This window comes from Ovis aries, chromosome 23 (assembly GCF_016772045.2).
Source record: "Ovis aries strain OAR_USU_Benz2616 breed Rambouillet chromosome 23, ARS-UI_Ramb_v3.0, whole genome shotgun sequence".
NCBI classification, from domain to species: Eukaryota; Metazoa; Chordata; class Mammalia; order Artiodactyla; family Bovidae; genus Ovis; species Ovis aries.
In genome coordinates, this window is record NC_056076.1 from 50,816,305 (window position 1) to 50,837,162 (window position 20,858).

At 41.8% G+C, this 20,858-nt stretch overlaps 1 long non-coding RNA gene across 1 annotated transcript in view; it reads right to left on the reverse strand.

Moving 5' to 3' along the window:
* Positions 1–20,623, reverse strand: part of LOC114110426 (uncharacterized) — a 33,182-nt gene extending 12,559 nt beyond the window's left edge. Inside the window, exons 1-3 of the long non-coding RNA XR_003586672.3 lie at positions 5,479–20,623; positions 5,240–5,319; positions 4,400–4,552 (exon numbers count right to left, since the gene is read on the reverse strand). This is a non-coding gene — a long non-coding RNA (uncharacterized LOC114110426). The remainder of the gene's footprint in view (positions 1–4,399; positions 4,553–5,239; positions 5,320–5,478) is intronic.
* Between the last annotated feature and the right edge of the window lie 235 nt (positions 20,624–20,858).

Genomic DNA, 20,858 nt, shown 5'->3' on the forward strand with positions numbered 1-20,858 from the left:
GCCTTCTGCTCACAGCTCTGCAGCCATATCCTCCTGGAAGCCTTCCCAGACTTCTCCTCTAGGTAGCATGTGACTGCACCCCACATTCCTGTTGCTTGTCACTTTGTATTCTCATTTTGTTCCTGTGAATATCCAATTGATGTTTCTCTTTCCCTCCAGCACTGTAAGCTTCACAAGAGCAAAGCTGTGTCTGCCTGTGCTTCCCTTTGGGCCCCAGCTGCTAGGTCAGTGCCTGGAATATATTAGGCACTCAATAAACAGTGGTGATTGGTTCCATTTTCCTTGCCTTCCTATTCTATAAGATGCAATACTGTATTCTCCTAGGGATTTTTCCTCATTAATATTAAAAACAAAAAAGCAAAAATCCTCACCCTTCATCTCTATGATGAAGGGTGCCTATAACCTTCATGATGGTTGTTTAGTCGCTAAGTGAAGTGAAGCCGCTCAGTTGTGCCCGACTCTTTGCGACCCCATGGATAGTAGCCTGCACCAAGCTCCTTCATCCATGGGGTTTTCAAGGCAAAAAGTACTGGAGTGGGTTGCCATTTCCTTCTCCACGGACTCTTCCCACCCCAGGGATCGAACCCGGGTCTCTCACATTGTAGACAGACACTTCACCGTCTGAGCCACCAGACACTTTACTATCTGAGCCACCAGGGAAGTCCTAAGTCATATCCAGTTCTTGCAACCCCATGGACTGTAGCCCATCAGGCCCTTCTGTCCATGGGATTCTCTAGGCAAGAATTCTGGAGTGGGTTGCCATTTCCTTCTCCAGGGGATCCTCCCAACTCTGGGATAGAGCCTGTGTCTCCAAATGAGACAAATTTTTATAAAAACTAATTTTAAAGCTTGGTGTCCTAAGGAATGCAGGCAGATACCTAGAATCGGAAAGGGCTGGAAAAAGGAGTTTCTCTGTCTAAGAAAGTGGGATGTTGGCTTTCACTATGCATAAGTGTTATAGCCACGTGTTCTGGGAAACAGACTCACTCAGAAGGACAATGCAGATAGTGGAGTGCAGTTTATTACACCAGCGGGCCCAAGGCAGAGTCTCCTCTTAGCCAAGGACCTGGACCAGTTTTTGTGAAAACTTTATACCTAAGTGTACGTGCCCAAACCCACCTTTCCAAATTCCCTGAAACTAGTCTGAACAAAGGAAAAGAAAGATACAATCAAAGTTAAGCCGTGATTCAGATGCCTTAAGCCTAGGTAGTTAACAGTGGACAATTAGCAATAGGCCTGTGGTCATACCCCAATAAGCATGATTCTATTCGGTTACACAGATAATTAGGGTTTTCTTTTAGGGGATGGGAGAGTCTAGGTATGAGCCCTAGGGCTCTTCCTTCCAGGGTCCTGCCTTTCCAGTTGGTGTGTCATTTCCATAGATACTGGGCATACAGCTCAAAGTCCACAGTCCAGCCCTAGATGGAGTCCTGCTTTCAAGATGGAGCCTGTTCTGTCTGTTTCCTCCTTTGTAAGAAAGTCAGGAAATAAAGAATGAGAGGAGAAGGCCAAGCAAGCCTGTGCAGGAGTCTGGAGCCCCGTTCAGGGTAGGGAAACGGTGGTGTCTGATGTTCAATCTTACAGTGGCTGTGTGGATTGAAAGTAAGTCCCTCTATTTCCCTCAAATTTTCTTTGAAGTCTGCTGGACACATAGGATTTCGGGATCTCTCCTCAACCCTTGAGACCACCAAACAAGAAGAGGTTCTGAACTCCATCACTGGGTTGACCTGGGTGGAAAATGGACAGCAGGAGTGAAAGAATAAGACAGCCCCAAACTGATACGGTTCAGAGCTGTGGAGTCAGGTGGCCACAAGGACCTGTCTCCCAGGAAGTTTCAGGAGTCCCTAAGGAGGGCACTGACCCTATGTCACCCACCAAATGGGGAGCTAATAAGGACAGAGTAACTCTAGGTGACGTCTGGACACAGATATTTATGTGCCCTTGACATATTTTTAAGGATTAAAAAGCTGTCATTCAGGATAAGGAAGTTGAAGGGTGTGCCTAAGTTTATCCAAAGTAACAAATATTTCCACTCCAAAATAAAGCTAGCTGAGAATCACTGTCTCTCTGATGTCAGCATGCTAATTATACTCAGCAGACATGGCAGGTACAAAGATTAAATTCGCTCATGAAAAAGTAAAAGGGGAAAGGCGAAGGATCAAGTTTCCCTGCTATATAAATCCCCCTGTAACTGACAAACTTGTGCGGGCAGACTCAGGTGGAGCGAAGGCACACTGAGCTCGGTGTCACGGAATGAAACCACAGCTATTTTGTCTAGCTCATTGTTGTGGCTGCCGATAGGCCTGTCTGAATGACGCCGTATCTCCATCTCAAACATCCTGGACTGGAGCTGACCTTGTAGACATACCCATGTCTGGGGCAGCGACCCAGATGCTGTTCCTGACTGGCTTACAAGGGGGCTTGTATGGAACACATCATCATACAGCGAGTAGACACTGGAGCGTGACTGATTCCGTCCCTCACATGTCTACACTGAGAGGCAGTATAGCCTACTGCGCTAATCTTCAAACAAGCCCTATCTGTGCCCCTGAATAGCTGCAAAGACTTTTCTAAGGATATACAGGCATGCATTCATATGAAATGTTTCCTAAAATCAATCTCCCTGAGAACTAGCATAGGCAAAGTGTCTTATTGGTTCCATCATACCATGCTCCAGGATACCAAAGAAGGGGATAATTGAAATACTGGTATTGGGGTGAAAACATGGATGATTAGGTAATAAATTCTTTTCAAGTTGGATAGTTTCCAATACGTTACTTTGACAAACTTGAAGGAGGATCTAACCAAGTTCAGATCAAAGAGTACTCTGTCCAATAATAGATTTTAATTGCTTTCTTGAGATATAATTCACATACCATAAAATTCAATGGATTTTCACATAGTCATGGAGCCAGGCAACTACCACCACTATCAATTTTAGAACACTTACTTTATCCCCAAAAGAAACTATAGTGACTTCCCTGGTGGTCCAGTGGTTAAGACTCTGAGCTCCAAATGCAGGGGGCACAGGTTCCATCCCTGGTTGGAGAACTAAGATCCTGAATGCCATGTGTGCTGTGCCAGCCAAAAAAGGGAAAAAGAAACTCTGTACCCTTTGGCAGTCACTCTCACTTTCACCCCAAACCCCAGTCTTAAGCTGCTTTCTACCTACTAATGTACTTTCTGTCTTTATGAAAGAAAGAGAAAGTGCAATTGGCAATTGTTAGTTGCTCAGTCGTGTCTGAATCTTTGTGATCCCATGGATGATAGCCCGCCAGGCTCCTCTGCCCATGGAGTTCTCCAGGCAAGAATACTGGAGTGGGTAGTCATCCCCTTCTCCAGGGAATCTTCCTGACCCAGGGACTGAACCGGGGTCTCCCACATTGCAGGTAGATTCTTTACTTTCTGAGCCACCAGGGAATTTATCTATTCTGTACTTTTCATACAAATTGGATCATATAGTATGTGGTCCTTTGTGACTGGCGTTTTCCACTTAATGTTCTCAAGATGTTTCCATGTTGTAACTTAGATCACTAGTTCATCCTTTTTATGGCCAAATAACATGTTATTGTATGGACATACCAAATTTTATTTATCCATCAGTCAATCCAATAATAGATTATAAAAGTATTTGTTTACAATATGCCTATAAAAGAATGCAAAAGGAGACATTGCTACAGATCTTTTAATAAGTCAAAAGAAGATAATATAAATAACTAATTTTAAATAAAATTACTAAAACAATTTCCTTAAAAATACAACTTTCTATGACTGATTGACAAGAAAAAAGTATAGGACTATTCATGTTTTCTATTTATTAAGGAAATTGAATTTGTAAGTAAACCCTCCTTACAAAAACAACAAACAAAACTCCAGGCCCAGATGGTTTCTCTAGTGAATCAGTCTAAACAATTAAAGAAGAAATATACCTTTCTTCCACAGACACTTCCAGAAAATAGAAACAGAGGGAACACTTCCCAGCTCATTTTATAGGATCAGCATAGCCTTGATGCCAAAACTTAAGGACAGGAAAATCACAGGCTAATTTCTCTCACAAATACCCCAAAGAAAATAGCTAGTTGAATCCAGTGACATAGAAAAAGAATAAAACATTTTGATAAAGGGAATTTTGTTTAACACTTGAAAATCAATGTTATTCACTATGTTAACAAAATAAATGGGGGAAAGTGGTAAAATAATCTACATAGGTGCAAATTTTTCTTTGATAAAATTGATTACTCATGTCTTAACATAATAAGGACATTTAGTATATTAAGAACAGGAGAGGACTTCTCTGGTGGTCCAGAGCTTGAAAATCTACATGCCAATGCAAGTTTGATTCCTCCTCTGGGAAGATTCCATCTGCCTCAGGGCAACTAAGCCAGTGTGCTGCACTTACTGAGCCCACGAGCTGCAGCTCCTGAGCCTGCATGCCTCGGGCCTATGCTCTGCAACGAGAGGGGCCACCAGAATGAGACGCCTGGGCCCTGCACCTGGAGAGTAGCCCCCTCTCCCTGCAACCAGAGAAAGCCTGAGTGCAGCAGCGAGGACCCTGTGCAACCAAAAATAAACACAGACTTTAAAAAACAGAAAATCAACTTTATTTCTATGTTTCAGCAATAAACAGACTGAAAATTTTTAACGTAACACCATTTGCAGGAACATTGAAACCATCAAAAAGCTAAGAATAAATCTAATGAGAGGTGTGTGAAACTCCTCCATTGAAAACTACAAAACATTGATATTTATTAAAGAAGACTCAAATACACAGAATGGCATACCATCTTAATGAATTTGGAAGATTCAGTATTGGAAAGATGTCATTTATTCCTAAATTTAACTGTAATAATTCCAGTCAAAAGCTCCACAGCATTTTATGTGGATATATATATGATGGAATTGATAAGTTATTTCTGAAGTCTATATGGACATGCAGAGGACGAAAAATAGTGAGAAAAATCTTGAAAGAAGAAAGAAAATTTAAGACTTAACACTAGCAGATATCAAGATTTATTGTAAAATTACAATCATTAAGACAATGTGATATTGCTTTACAGAGGACAAATCAACCAAAGGAGTATTAATAGTATAAAGCCCAGCAAAAAAACTCCTCACATATACAGTCATTTTACTCATGACAAATATGTAATTCCTATGCAATGGGGAGAGGATTGTCTTCTCAATAAATGGAGAGTCAATCAGATATCTGTAATGAAAAATAGTTCCCTTTGATGCTTACCTTAAACCACTCTACACGAAAATCAATTACAGATGGATTTTATATATAAATGTGAAGATAGCATAGAATAGCTCCTTGACCTGGGAAAAACAAAGATTTCTTAAACAGAATACAAGTACTAAGAAGAAAGGAAAAGATTGTTAAACGGGACCTTGAAATTAGGAACTTCTAATTATAAACAATACTATCAAAAAAGTGAAAAGGCAAGCCACGGAGTGATAAAATATATTTACTGATACCTGTAGCTGATAAGGACTTCCTTGGTGGCTCAGATGGTAAAGCGTCTGTCTACAATGTGGGAGACCTGGGTTCCATCCCTGGGTCGGGAAGATTCCCTGGAGGAGGAAATGGCAACCTACTCCAGTACTCTTGCCTAGAAAATCCCATGGACGGAGGAGCCTGGAGCTACTGTCCATGGGGTCACAAAGAGTCGGACACGACTGAGCAATTTCACTTTCACATTCATAGCTGATAAAGGATTTGGATCTAGGATTTAATAGAGGTTATATATTGCTACATAACAAATTACCCCCAAGCATTGTTATTTAGTATCTCACAGTTTGGTAGGTCAGGAATCTGAGCGCAGCTCAGCTACGTGCTCCTGCTTCTAGATCTCTCATGGGGTTGTAATCAAGCTGCCAGTTAGAGTTGCGGGTTCATCTAAAGACAGCTGACGGGGTCCATAGTTCCTACACAAGGAAGCTTGTCAGCAGACCTTTGTCCCCTGCCTCGTGGGCCTCCCCACGGGCTGCCTCATGACAGAGCAGCTGGTTCCCTACAGGGCAAGCAACCTAAGAGAAAGTAAGCACTCAGCACAGAAGCATGGTCTTTTTTACAATTCAGCCTTGAAGATGATATCCTATTACTTCTTCCATATTCTATTCAGTAGAAGCAAATCAGTTAAATCCACACTCAAGTGAAAGGCATTACACAGGGCAAAAATAACAGGAGGCAGGGATCACTGTGGGGGGCCATCTTAGAGGCTGCCTATCACAACAATACATTATGAAACTCTTTAAAGCCTTGTCTTAGACAGAGGTTATATGGATATGTTTCTGGTGTGAAAATAATCGAGCTATTCAGTTGTGACTTGGGCATTTTTCTGTATGTAGGTTATACATTAATGAAAATTTGACCTAAGAACATTTTTGAATTATATGTCAACTATCTCCAATAAAGGTGGCAAAAAAAAAAAAAGAGAGAGAGAACATTTTTGTTGAAAAACTCAGGCAGAATTCTAAAGACTCTTATTCTCTGGCTATGTAGTCTAGCTCCAAACTTAGGCTAAAATGGATTTTGCAGATAGAATTAAAGTCCCAAGTCAGTGGATTGTAATGTACATATAAAAACTTTTTGTTACAGAAAAATATGATAGTGTGATCAATAAAAGTATGAAAAAAGGAAAGAATACTATCAATAAAGGGAAGTAGAATGGAAAACAAGTGAGGGAGAAAAGGAAGAATGAAGTATTTCACAGGGAGGACCACTACTGGTGTAGAAGATTGGAATACAAACTCTGAAATCAGACTGTAGTGTGGGCTTGGATAGATTATTTCATCTCTCTTTGATCCTAGTTTCTTCATCTGCGAATCTGAAATAGTAATAGGATTGCCATGAATAAACTGTTATTAAGATGAAATGATTTAACATAGATAAACAATTAGAACTCAAAGGGTTACATATAAGTTATCATAGTGAAACCTCCAATCTGAGCCCGGGGTGTTCCCTTATCATTCACTTCAGTCTTAATTTCCAAAGAGTTTGGAAATTGCCCTCCGAGTGCTTCACCAGCCCAGACAGTGGCAAGGAAGTGCCAACAACCCCCTAGTTTGGGAAGGTTGGGGCCACGGCACGTTGCTTTGGACCTGTTTAGGCCACGAGCCATATGTGCTAGTGAGTACCTGAAATGTGACTAGTCCAAAATGACTAGTCCATTTTGTCTGAAAATATTCCCTGGATTTCAGACAAAATGAGAAAAAGAATGTAAAATATTTCAATCATTTTGATTATGTGTTGAAATGATATTTTGGAGGTATTATGTTAAATATAAATAAAGTACATTATTAAAGTTAATTTCACTTGTCTCTTTCCACTGTTTTGTGTGTGTAGGGGCTTCCCTCGTAGCTCAATCAGTAAAGAATCTGCCTGCGAAGAAGGAGACCACCTGCAGCACAGGAGATCTGGGTCAGGAAGTTCCCCTGGAGAAGGACATGGCAACCCACTCCAGTATTCTTGCCTGGGAAATCCCATAGACAGAGGAGCCTGGCGGGCCAAAGTCCATGGGGTTGCAAAGAGTCAGACATGACTTAGCAACTAAGCCATAGCCACAATAAGCAATTTCAAATGACACATGTGGTGCTCATTGTATCTCAACTGGAAAGTGCTTCTTCACACAGTCTGCCTCAAGGTCAGCAGTCAGAGTGATCCTTTAGAAAGATAGTTCAGGTCACATCGCTACTCTGCTTAACAATTCCCAGTAATACTGCATCTCACTTAAGAGTAAATGTCAAAATCTCAGCCAAGGTCGACTAGGTCCTTAGTGACCAGCTTTACCCATTGCCACCTCCAATCCCTCTGGTCTCGGGTTGGACCCAGGTTTTGCTGAACCTGAAGCTTCCACCATAGGTGAACAGGAGGGAAGGTCAAGAGGGACTTGGGTCTTCAATAAGGAAAATAATACAAACTACAAATATAAAACTAAGTACAGAGTTGTGAGCTAATTTAGAGTGAGAGAATAAATCTCATCAGTAAGCCCCTCTCCTTTGATATTCCTTTAGACAATTTATCAGACACATGTACACAGAAATGCTTCCAGGTTGCAGCCTGACTCACCACCCCACCTAAAACTCCCCACAACTCCAAAACCCCCACAAGAGCAGAGGTCCAGGCAAGTGTTATTGGCCTCACGGTAAAGGCCACTCTACTCCAATCTCATCTCCTCATATCTGCCACTCTCTCTGCCTCCTTGCTGTTCCTCACACCAAGCGTGTGTCCACCTTAGGGCTCCTCCATTTGCTGTTTCCTGAGCCTGAAACATTCCATCACCAACTGCCCTTGGAGCTTGCCCTCTTATATCCGTCCGGTCTCTGGTCAGACGTCATCTCATCCGAGCAGCCTGGCCCCACGCTGCTCTCCTCACTTCCTTTTCTCGTCACCGTGCTTTGTCTCCAAAATACTATCACCAACTGACATAGCATGTGTTTGCGTGTTTATTTGTTATCAGTCTCTCTCCTTTAGAAAGGAAAATCCAAGAGAACAGAAACTGTTTCTGATAGGTATACCGAACACCAAGAAGAGAGCCTGGTCCTTGATAGACACTCAAACAATTTTGTGGAATGAATGAACATATATAAATTGAATGACAGGGAAGCCCTATCATTTTTCAATATGAAATCATTTCTTCAAGGACATAATTGACTCTGCACGCCCAACCCATATCCTCAATCATCACTGGTGGTGGCAGTGGTTTAGTCACTAAGTCATGTCTGCCTCTTGTGAACCCATGGATTGTACCCTGCCAAGCTCCTCTGTCCATGGGATTTCCCAAGCAAGAATACTGGAGTGGGTTGCCATTTCCTTCTCCAGGGGATCTTCCCAACCCAGGAATGGAACCCAGGTCTCCTGCATTGCAGGCAGATTCTTTATTGTCTGAGCCTCCAGGAAAGCAGCTCAATCATCATTACTTAGGACCTACTAGGTACATGGCAGCTTTTGTTTTTTTTTGTCTACCTGGCATGCTTCCTACTCACATCATCCTACTCCAAGTACTACATTCAGCGTCTACTTGGCAGCCTACTCCCCAGCATCCAAGGATAAGCACACACCCTAGGTCTGGCCAATGGGAGTGCTCCAGAATGATTGGTCAGGGGTGAGTTCGTGACCTGAGCTCAGCCAATCAGAGTCTTCCTCAAGATTGCTCTTACTGGAGCTGAGGGAGAGGAAGTAAAGACGCCCCGACTGCTGTGTCTCTTAGTTCTGCTAGAAGGCTGTGAAGTCAGGGCCCTGGAGGCTATATTCTCTCCCCAGGCAGAGAAGAGATGGGTTGAAAGGACGTGAGCTCTGGCAGCCTGGAGTCCTGGGTGATCCTCTGCTTCCTGCAGCTCTCACTTTCCTCTGTCTTCAGCCCACAAGCTCCCCCAGCATCCTTCCAACACATTTCTTTCCGCTTTAACAAATGCCAGTTGGGCTCTGTCACTCACAATTAAACCTCCTCAATAACATAGTGCATCAGGCACTGGGCTGCTGGCTGAGGATGCAACCATGATTTGGAAACTATACGTGTCCTCAAGAGGCTTACAGCCTCCAGAGAGAGACAAGGAGGGAAAACAACTTGCAAAGAAGTACAAACATCGTGGGATTGGAACGCACCAGAATTCAAGGCTTGGACACATCTTTCATGACCTTGGTCAGATCCTTAAGTTCTTATGATGATTTTATGTTCAAAGCAATGTAGGTATCTAAGATAATAAAGCCCATGATCAAATCAATAAATACCACCCGAGCTCCTACTATATGCAAGCTCAGCGTTAAGTGCTGCAATACAGGCTTAGAAAGCACTCTAAGAGGGTTAGGAAGGAGCACTTGCAAAAACAATCAAGCATGTAGAGTAGAGGAGGTTCAGGAAGAAGGGGATATACGTATACCTATGGCTGGTTCATGGTGATGTATGGCAGAAACCAGCACAATATTGGAAAGTAATTATCCTTCAGTTAAAAATAAATTAGTTTAAAAAAATATATGTAGTAAATATGAAGTGAAGTCATAGGATGTTTTATTTCTTCCTATCTGTGTGTTTGCAAAAGACCAGTTTAGCATGGTGGCTAAGAGTATAATCTTTAGAATCTTCGCTCTGTCTCTAGCATGCAACCCTGGGCAAAGACACTTTGTTTCTCTGAGATTCAGTGTCCTCCTCTGTAAACTGGATAATATAACAGTGTATATCTCATAGGTTGTTAGGAAGATTAAATGGGTTAACATGAGTAAAACACTAAGAATACTACCTGGCATATACTAAGTCCTCAAAAAATGCTAGCAAACAATAATATATGTAAACAATATAGATTATAAACTCCTGAAAAGCAGAAGCTGTGGAATTCTTTGTGCTCTACTAACATGTAGAGCCCACTCAAGATTCTTCCACCACTTTGGCTCAGCAATATTAATTTATTAGCAGATGCAGGCATCGTCTTGCTTATTTGTTTCTCCATCTGCTCGAAATTTATTACTAAATAAAAACAGTTGTGGGGTGGAGGAGATTTTAGACATCTCTGGTCCAAATCCATTGGGCTTTTGTTTTGTTCAAAAGCTGTAATCTAGAGGGAATTTAGAAGCATCTGCTGAAGACTGTTTTTAGGCATATTTTGCAGAAATTTGTAGCATCTACTTATATTGTTATGTGCAACCATACTTGGAATCTTCAACCATTTACATATGGTAATATCCTAACTGATGTTCTAAATGTGATGGTACTCTATGTATGAGCCTGCATATAGTTCCTAACTCTTTATAAGCTATGGGTGTTGAGTTGATTTATGAGAAGCTATACATTTTTTCACTCTTAGAATAGTTACAATTCTACAATCCCAGGTTTGAATATAGATGTCCAGGAGTAGGGTCCCGAGATTAAACTTTACATTTGTTTGGTGCATAACAATATCTTATGTCCGTATTATACCTTGTTTAATGGTTACAGTCACTCAGTGAGGTAGGCAATAGGGGAGTATCATTTTATAGATGAAGAAATTCGAACCAAGAGGTGTTAACTGCCCAAGTTTGTTACTTAGCAATTCACTTTTCCACTTTTAGAAGTAGAATAGTCACAATTCTACAATCCCAGGTTTACCAAGTGGTAACAAGTGGCAGAGCCAAGACTGTGTTGTTTTCTAACCACCAGCCAGTGCCCTTTTCTACTCTGCTGGCAGAGGGAAAAGTTAGGAATTCTTCCACCAAGTTTTACAGCCAGCTGTACAAAGGACCTGGCAGTACTTGCAAAGAGTGGTCTGTGTGTGAGCCTTTAGTAAATCCTGGGCTTCCTCTGGTTAGCCCCAATAGGTCCCAGCCCCTTGACAACAAGGATTTATCCCAGGCAAATGTTGCAGATAACTGTTTTTGTTGGTTTGTTTGTTTTGTTTTGAAAGATTATTTTTTAATGTGGACCATTTTTAAAGTTTTTACTGAATTTGTTACAATAATGCTTCTATTACACGTTTTGGTTTTTTTAGCCATGAAGCACATGGGATCCTAGCTCCGTGAAAGTGAAAGTGAAAGTCTCTCATTGTGTCTGACTCTCTGCTACCGAATGGACTATACAGTCCCTGGAATTCTCCAGACGAGAACACTGGAGAGGGTAGCTGTTCCCTTCTTCAGGGGATCTTCCCAACCCAGGGATCGAATCCAGGTCTCCCACATTGCAGGTGGATTGTTTACCAGCTGAGCCATCAGGGAAGCCCCCTAGCTCCCTGACCAGGGATCAAACCTACACCTCCTGCATTGAAACCAAAGTCTTAACCATTGGACCACCAGGGAAGTCCCAACAGTATTTAACTGCATCTGCTATAACTGATGGAGAAGGAAATGGCAACCCACTCCAGTATTCTTGCCTAGAGAATCCCAGGGATGGGGGAGCCTGGTGGGCTGCCGTTTATGGGGTCGCACAGAGTTGGACACGACTGAAGCGACTTAGCAGCAGCAGCAGCTATAACTGAGGAACTCTGGAATTGAAAGATCAAAAACAATCATCAAAGAAATAACTTGAAAAAAGAAAAGAAAGAACTTGAATCATGGTGGAGAATCTTCTAGTCAAGTACTCAACCTCTCTGCTCCTCACTTTAAGCTAAAGCAGCCCACAAACCCCCACATAATGCAGCAGCAGAAGATATTTTTGGAAACAGAACTTTTGAACAAAAGCAGTCATAGTTTTGCAGAGTCTGTTTTCATTAAAAGAGAGCGCCATCACAGTAGAATTTTTTTGTCACTAAATAGATGGGAGGCAGCAGGGTTAGAAGGAGAAAGAGGGACTTCCCTGGTGGTCCAGCGGTTAAGAATCTGCCTTGCAATGCAGTGGATGGGATTCGGGTTTTATCCCTGGTTGGGGAACTAAGATTCCACATGCACAGAGTCGGACACGACTGAAGCGACTTAGCAGCAGCAGGAGTAACTAAGCCCATGAGTCACAACCAGAGAGTCTGTGCACTGCAACGAAGGGTCTCATGACGCAATGAAGATCCTGCGTGCTGCAACTAACACTCAATGCCGCGAAACAAGTTAATTAATTAACTAAAAAAAAAAAAAGAAATAGAAAAAGAAGTAGCCTGAACCTACAGTTGATGGGGTCTGACCCTATGTGGTTTATGATGTAAAGGGGTTAGCAAGAGTGGTAGAGACAGAATGACTGAAGTCTCCATGCAATTACCATGTGAATTCTGACCAGATGAGTGTAAACTGGCGTAGACCAGTGCAGAGCATTTGATGCGAGATGTGGAAATGGGTGAAGAGAAAGCCAGACCACGTAGAGGATCTATTACATACAATAACCCCCTTTTTAGAGAAAATGTTCCTACTCCCTAATTTCCAATAATATTCTTCCACATTTCCTTCTACTGGTGTTATAATATTGCTTTTCAAAGTTAGGACTTTAATCTCCTTAAGGTATTTTTTAATACCTGTGTTGTGAGATGGAAGTTGATTTTTCTTCTTAAAGTGAGGCAACTTTCCCAACTGTGCACTGAATAATTCACTGATTTCCCGCAGAGGAGTGATGTCTCAGTCCCCTTTGTTATCAAGGTTTTGCTTCTGACCTCCTTTGGTTCACTGCTCTACTTGCTGTTCTTACGTCAGCACTGTTCTGATGATTCTAGCTTTTCAGTATATCCCGTTTTTTTGGAAGGGCACATACCCCTTCTGCCATTCTTTTGAGAAGTGTCTTAACAATTGACAGATGTGCTTTTCCCACAAATAGTTTAGAATCAGATTCTCTTCAACGAGGATTTTGATGCAATTACATTTAATTTGTAGATTAATTATTGTGAGAATTACTATTTTTACAATGTTAAGCCCTTCTACCAATGAACATAAAATATGCTCTCGATTATTCAGGTTTTCTTTTATGTGTTTTAATAGGCTTTTACTTTTTTTTTCTTGGCTTTTACATTTTTAATCCAGATACAGTCATCCTTCAGTATTCACAGAGACTGATTTTAGAAGCCCCTCAGATAGCAGAACTGCAGCTGTTCAAGGTTCTTATATCAAATGACGTAGTATTTGCATACAACCTATGTGCATCCTCCTGTATACTTTTAATTCTTTCTAAATTACTTATAATACCTAATACCATGTCAAAGTTATGTAAATAGTTGCCAGCATGTGGCAAATTCAAGTTTTGTATTTTGGATCTTTCTGAACTTTTTTTCCCAAGTATTTTTGATCAAGAGTTGGTTGAATCAGAGGAAGTGGAACCCATATTTCATGCGCATTCAACATTTTTTTTTTTTTTTTAGTTCTACTAGTTTATCGTTACCAACCCATCTCCCTCCACCTTCTTGCATGCATGCTCAGTTGTGTAACCCCATGGACTGCAGCCCGCCAGGCTCCTCTGTCCATGGACTTTTTCAGGCAAGGATATTGGAGTGGGTTGCCATTTCCTTCTCCAGGTCAACATATGTTTAATTTCAACATATGCTATAGTTTCATGGCTATTAAATGTAGTATCTTATTTACTGGGTTTTGAAGGTGTATGGGAATACTATTGATTTTTGTATATTACCTTGCTATCTAGCAACCTTCCTGAATTTTGGTGGTGGTTTAGTTACTAAGTCATGTCCGACTCTTGCGACCCCATGGACTGTAGCCGACCAGGTTCCACTGTGCATAGGATTTTCCAGGCAAGAATACTGGAGTAAGTTCCCATGTCCTTCTCCAGGGGATCTTCCTGACCCAGAGATCGAATCAGGGTCTCCTGCACTTCATTTGAGCTATGAGTGAAAGTGAACTTTATTTAGATCTAATAATTTGTTAATTCTCTTGGGTTTTCCAGATAAATGCAAATGACATTTAAATGACAAAAACAACTTCTCTCTTTTCATCCAGTTCTTAGTCTCTCTCTTTCGCATGGCAATGTATTGGTAGTCCTCTATTATAAACCAGAGAGGGCAATGGCACCCCACTCCAGTACTCTTGCCTGGAAAATCCCATGGATGGAGGAGTCTGGTGGGCTGCAGTCCATGGGGTTTCTAGGAGTTGGACATGACTGAGTGACTTCACTTTCACTTTTCACTTTCATGTATTGGAGAAGGAAATGGCAACCCACTCCAATATTCTTGCCTGGAGAATCCCAGGGATGGGGGAGCCTGGTGCGTTGCTCCGGGATTGTAGAGAGTCGGACACGACTGAGGCAGCTTAGCAGCAGCAGCTATGATAAACGGCAGTGGTGGTAGCAGATTTCTCTGTTTTCTTTCTGAATTAAAAGAGATCAGTCTAAGGGCTCACTGTGTATAGTCTCTGACTTCCAGATCCTCTTTTAAAGAGCTGCTTGATTAGGTCAGACTCACATAGGATAATCGCTCTTGATATATTTAAAGTCAACTGATTAGGAACTATAATTATATCCACCAAATCCTTTCCTATCCTATCCCTTAGCTATAATAAAACCTAATCACAAGAACTGCATCTTGTCAAAGTCACAGGTCCTGCCCATGCTTAAGAGAAAGCAATTATACAAAGGCTTGTCCCAATGGGAATCATCTTAGAATTCTGCCTACCACATACTTTCAGTTCAAATTCAGGACTACCTAACTTCTTCCATCTTCCACCGTTACCTCTTTTCTGAATGTCAAAATCTCAGCTGTCAGTAACACCAATACACTTATTTACACACTAACAGTCTCAGAATGATAATAAAACCAAAACTCCACCACCAATGTGATTCTAAAAAAAATTTTAAGGACTTACTTGGTGGTCCAATGGTTAAAGCTCTGCTTCCAATGAAGGGGGAGTGTGTTCCATCCCTGGTTGGGGAACTAAGATCCCACATGCTCTGTGGTATGGCCAATGAGTTAATAAGATAAAATAAGTAAAATTACTTAGAAATGTTTAAGACTTTATATGTGTGTATGTGTGCATGCTTACGTGTTACCATTCTTTCATCCTTTGGGTATATTCCACCAGGCATGTAGAGTCCAATTATTTGTTTTAAAGTCACTTGGAATAGCAGCTCCCTGTGAGTAATCAACTTGATGCACAGTTAGGTTTTGTTTCAATTTGTTTTCACTTTTTAGGGATTGCATTTTAATATAAATTGAATTTTATTATGTTAAATGTTTACATAGTTCTACAATAAAATCTGCAGAACAGATATATTTAGAGAATTCTAGCTTCTCTATTATTGGCTCTTCCTCATAGGCAGCTTTTAAGTATTTTTTTATGATTTAGTCTTATTTTTTAATATAAGCAAATATGTATATATGTTTGTATCTGATGGAGTGAGGGGATCACATTATGATTTCACAATTTTTAATGGTTATTTTTCTATTCAGACTTGTTTCTCCTTGTATCATTAAGTATTTTATGTTTTTCCAGCTTTGAATTCCTTTCATTTAGATTTTCCAATTTATTAGCATGCAGTAGTTCATAATCTTTCTAAAACTATTTTGACTGTAAATTATTTCCTCATTATTTTTTACATTGTTTGTATATCTTTCTACTTTTTCTTGGTCTTACTACAGAATCATCTAGTCTTTTCAACAAATTGTTTTTTATTGTTATTCATATTTATTGCTTTTCTTCCCTCTCACCCACCATCATCAAATATCACTGATTTTTTTCTCTTAGCTTTTGCACTGAACACTTAGCTCTTCGGTTTCAATATATCTTGTTTGTCAAATAAATGTGTGTGGTGCTATAAATCCCTTTTAAGTACTATCTTACACACACTTTGACACTTGGTGTTTTCATTGTATTTTGCAGTTTCCTTTATTACAATTTCTCTATTCTAGTATGTAATGGTATTTTTTACATTTTCAGATTTATAGGAATTTTAAGCTACCCTTTTGTTATTGATTTCTAAATTTATTGCATTATGATCAGAGAGCATGGCCTACATGATGTTAATTCTCTGGAATTTATTGAAGGGCATGACTGATCTTTGTGACTATTCCTTATATTCCTTGGAAAGAATATGTATCCTTTATTTGTTGAGTATAAAGCTCTCTATTAGAGTGAACTGACTAATTGAGTTATTAAAATATATTTATCTTCAATTTTTAAATATAAACTATTCAGTCTGTCAGCTTCTAAGTTCATACACACAATTCCCGACTTATGATGGTTCAACTTGAGACTATTCAGCTATGTGGTGATGGGAAAGCGATACACTTTCAGTAGAAACTGTCCTTTGAATTTTGATCTTTGATCTTTTCCTGGGCTATCAGTATTCAGTACAGTATTCTCTCCTGATGCTGGGCTGTGGCAGTGAGTCACAGTTCCTAGTCAGTCACAAGGTCACCAGGGTGCACAACTGAGGTATTAACAACCGTGCTGTACCCAAACAGCTGCTTTGCTTTTCACTTTCAGTACAGTATTCAGTGGGTTTCCAAGGTGGCGCTAGTGGTAAAGAACCCGTCTGCCAATGCAGGAGACATAAGAGACGTGGGTTCAGTCCTTGGGTTGGGAAGATCCCCTGGAGGAGGGCACGGCAACCCACTCCAGCACTCTTGCCTGGAGAACCCCATGGACAGAGGAGCCTGGTGGGCTATGGTCCACGGGGTCACACAGAGTTGGACACAACTGAAGCAACTTAGCATACAGCACATAGTATTTAATAAATTACATGAAATAGTCAATACTTTGTTATAAAATAGGCTTTCTGTTAGATAATCTTACCCAACTGTTGGCTAATGTAAGTATTCTGAGCATGTTTAAGGTAGGCTAGGCTAAGCCATGGTTAGTAGATCAATGTATTAAGTGTTTTCAGTGTTTTAATGTTTCAATGTTTTCAAGATAAAACTCCTTCGTAAGTCAAAGAAGATCTCTATATTAAGTGTCCAATTATGCTTGTTGATTCCTCCATCAGTTGTTGCTTTATATTTTTTGAGGTGATATTGTTGGGTGCATATAGTTTGTAATCTTTATAGCTTCTCAGTGTTGTACTGCATATGTCCTCTCTGTCCCTTGTGAAGGTTTCTACTTTAATGCCTATTTTGAGTGATATTAAATGGTTTCTTTTGATTCATATTTATCCTGTATCTCTTTTTCCATCTCTTAATATTTGAATAATGATTCACTGGGCACTCTCTTTGGCAGTGTCACACAACAGCATGACAAACATCAGGATGCCCCCAAGTCCAAGCTCAGCTCCAAGTTGCAACAAGTAGCCTCAGCTGTCTCTGATCCTGCCCTGTACCCTGCTCATTTTCTCATCATTTTTCTCCCCTACGATGGTCTTGTTCATTATTATATTCCTATGTTGTAGCACTGTACCTGACATTTAGCAGGCACTCAGTAAATATTTGTTCAGTATGAATGCCCTCAAAGAACATACAGCCTTGTTAGGGAAATAAGATCCCTTTAAGAATAATTGATGGAGCACTTACTATCTGTGAAATCTTTCCCACACTTATCACCTCTCTGATCTCATCTCCAACCTTCCCCCTCCCTCTGACTCTGTTCCATCCCCACTGATCCTACCATTGTTGCGTTTACCAAGCTCATCTCTGCTTCAGGATCTTTATACCTGCTCTCCCTCGCCTTTTCACAGCTCACTCCTTCGCACTTCAGGTCTGCTTGGATGGCATATTCTCAGACAACCTTCCCTAATCGTCCTGTTTAAAGGATGTCCCTCTCTCCCAATCTAGTCATTCTCTGTGGTCGATTTTTTCTTTTTAAGTAACAGTTATCACTGTATAATATTACATTATTTGTTTGGCTACATGCTTACTGTCTCTAGAATGTAAGCTCTTTAAAGACATCTAGAGCAGTGCCTGGCAAAGAGTAGACACTCACTAAATTTTTGTTGAGAGAATTTTCAGTTAATTCTCAAGGAAAAAGCTTTAAAGAAATGCGAGGGTACCTATTTTTATGGATGAAGTAAATAAAGCTGCTGTTGCTGCTAAGTCGCTTCAGTCGTGTCCGACTCTGTGAGACCCCATGGACTGCAGCCCACCAGGCTCCTCCGTCCGTGGGATTTTCCAGGCAAGAGTACTGGAGTGGGGTGCCACTGCCTTCTCCAAACATAAAGCTGAGAAGTTTCAGTAACTTGCCTAGGAACACAGCAATGGAGCAGGATGTGAACGTAGGTCCCTTTGACCCCACAGCCCATCCATAATCCCCACCACCATGTTCAGTTCAGTTTTCAGTTCAGTCGCTCAGTCGTGTCTGACTCTTTGAGACCCCATGAATCGCAGCACACCAGGCCTCCCTGTCCATCACCAACTCCCAGAGTTCACTCAGACTCATGTCCATTGAGTCCGTGATGCCATCCAGTCATCTCATCCTTGGTTGTCCCCTTCTCCTCCTGCCCCCAATCCCTCCCAGCATCAGAGTCTTTTCCAATAAGTCAACTCTTCGCATGAGGTGGCCAAAGTACTGGAGTTTCAACTTTAGCATCATTCCTTCCAAAGAAGACCCAGAGCTGATCTCCTTCAGAATGGACTGGTTGGATCTCCTCCCAGTCCAAGGGACTCTCAAGAGTCTTCTCCAACACCACAGTTCAAAAGCATCAATTCTTTGGTGCTCAGCTTTCTTCACAGTCCAACTCTCACATCCATACATGACCATTGGAAAAACCATAGCCTTGACTAGATGTACCTTTGTTGGCAAAGTAATGTCTCTGCTTTTCAACATGCTATCTAGGTTGGACAAAACTTTCCTTCCAAGGAGTAAGCATCTTTTAATTTCATAGCTGCAATCACCATCTGCAGTGATTTTGGAGCCCCCCAAAATAAAGTCTGACACTGTTTCCACTGTTTCCCCATCTATTTCCCATGAAGTGATGGGACCAGATGCCATGATCTTCGTTTTCTGAATGTTGAGCTTTAAGCCAACTTTTCCACTCTCCTCTTTCACTTTCATCAAGAGGCTTTTAGTTCCTCTTCACTTTCTGCCATAAGGGTGGTGTCATCTGCATATCTGAGGTTATTGATATTTCTCCCAGCAATCTCGATTCCAGCTTGTGCTTCTTCCAGCCCAGCGTTTCTCATGATATACTCTGCATGTAAGTTAAATAAGCAGGGTGACAATATACAGCCTTGACGTACTCCTTTTCCTATTTGGAACCAGTCTGTTGATCCATGTCCAGTTCTAACTGTTGCTTCCTGACCTGCATACAGGTTTCTCAAGAGTCAGGTCAGGTGGCCTGGTATTCCCATCTCTTTCAGAATTTTCCACAGTTTATTGTGATCCACACAGTCAAAGGCTTTGGCATAGTCAAGAAAGCAGAAATAGATGTTTTTCTGGAACTCTCTTGCTTTTTCCATGGTCCAGTGGATGTTGGCAATTTGGTCTCTGGTTCCTCTGCCTTTTCTAAAACCAGCTTGAATATCTCTAAGTTCGCAGTTCACGTGTTGCTGAAGCCTGGCTTGGAGAATACTGTCTCCTAATGAAGGAGATGGAAACTCACGAAACCGTAGGGAATCAAGTGTGAGCTGGGGGCTTGTGGTTTTTCCGATGAGATCAGCTGGGATGAAGTCACTGCCCGGCAGAGGGCTGGGCACTTTGGATGACTGAGAGTTGGAAAGGTAGGGACGGGAGTGAGGGCAAATCCTTGGCTCAGTCCATGATTGCCCACCATAGCCTTTTCCTTGGCTGAAGAATCGGTTCTGATTTGCTCCCTGGGGTAGCAGGGAGGGTAGAGGGTAGGCTGTAGGGGAGAAGGGCATGAGCCTGCCTTCCCGGGCCTTTGGGTTAAACAGTTCAACAAAGAACCCTCACCAAGGAGCCTTGTGGACTGCGGTACAGATACGAATTCTAAGGAGTGCAGCCTCGGGTTAAGTTCAGACCAGGTCTAAACTCCCCTTAGAAGCGGATTATCTGTGTTGGGGAAAGCAGTTGTGGGGGAGGCATCCAGGCTGTAGGGGCTTCTGAGCCAGAGCTTGTGTTTGTTCATGTATTATTTTTGGCTGCGCTGGGTCCTTGTTGCTCCAGGCGCGCTTTCTCTAGTGGCGGCGAGCGGGGCTACTCTCTGGTTGCGGGGCATGGACTTCTCATTGCAGCAGCTTCTCTTGTGGAGCGCAGGCTCCAGCTGTAATGGCTTCAGCAGCTCTGGTGCACCAGCTCAGAAGCTGTGGCCCACGGGCTTAGGCATCCTGCAGCATATGGAATATTTCCAGCTCAGGGATCCAACCTGTGTCCCCTGCGTTGGCATGCAGATTCTTAACCATGGGGCCACCAGGGAAGTCCCAGGGTGTCTTATTTAGAGAGGATAGGGGTTACTGTTGAACCAGGTAGGAGCTGACCTGAGAATCAGTCTCCCCCAGAAAGGATGAGGGCGAGGAAACAGCTTCGACCACGAGTGGCGTCCATGGCCTTCTCATTTCCAGTGATAGAGGTGGCTCGCTTGGCCTGGGAGGGGGCTGTGGCCCCTGGACGTCTTAGGAGCAGGCCGTGGCTCCTGCCGCACTTCCTCACTGGG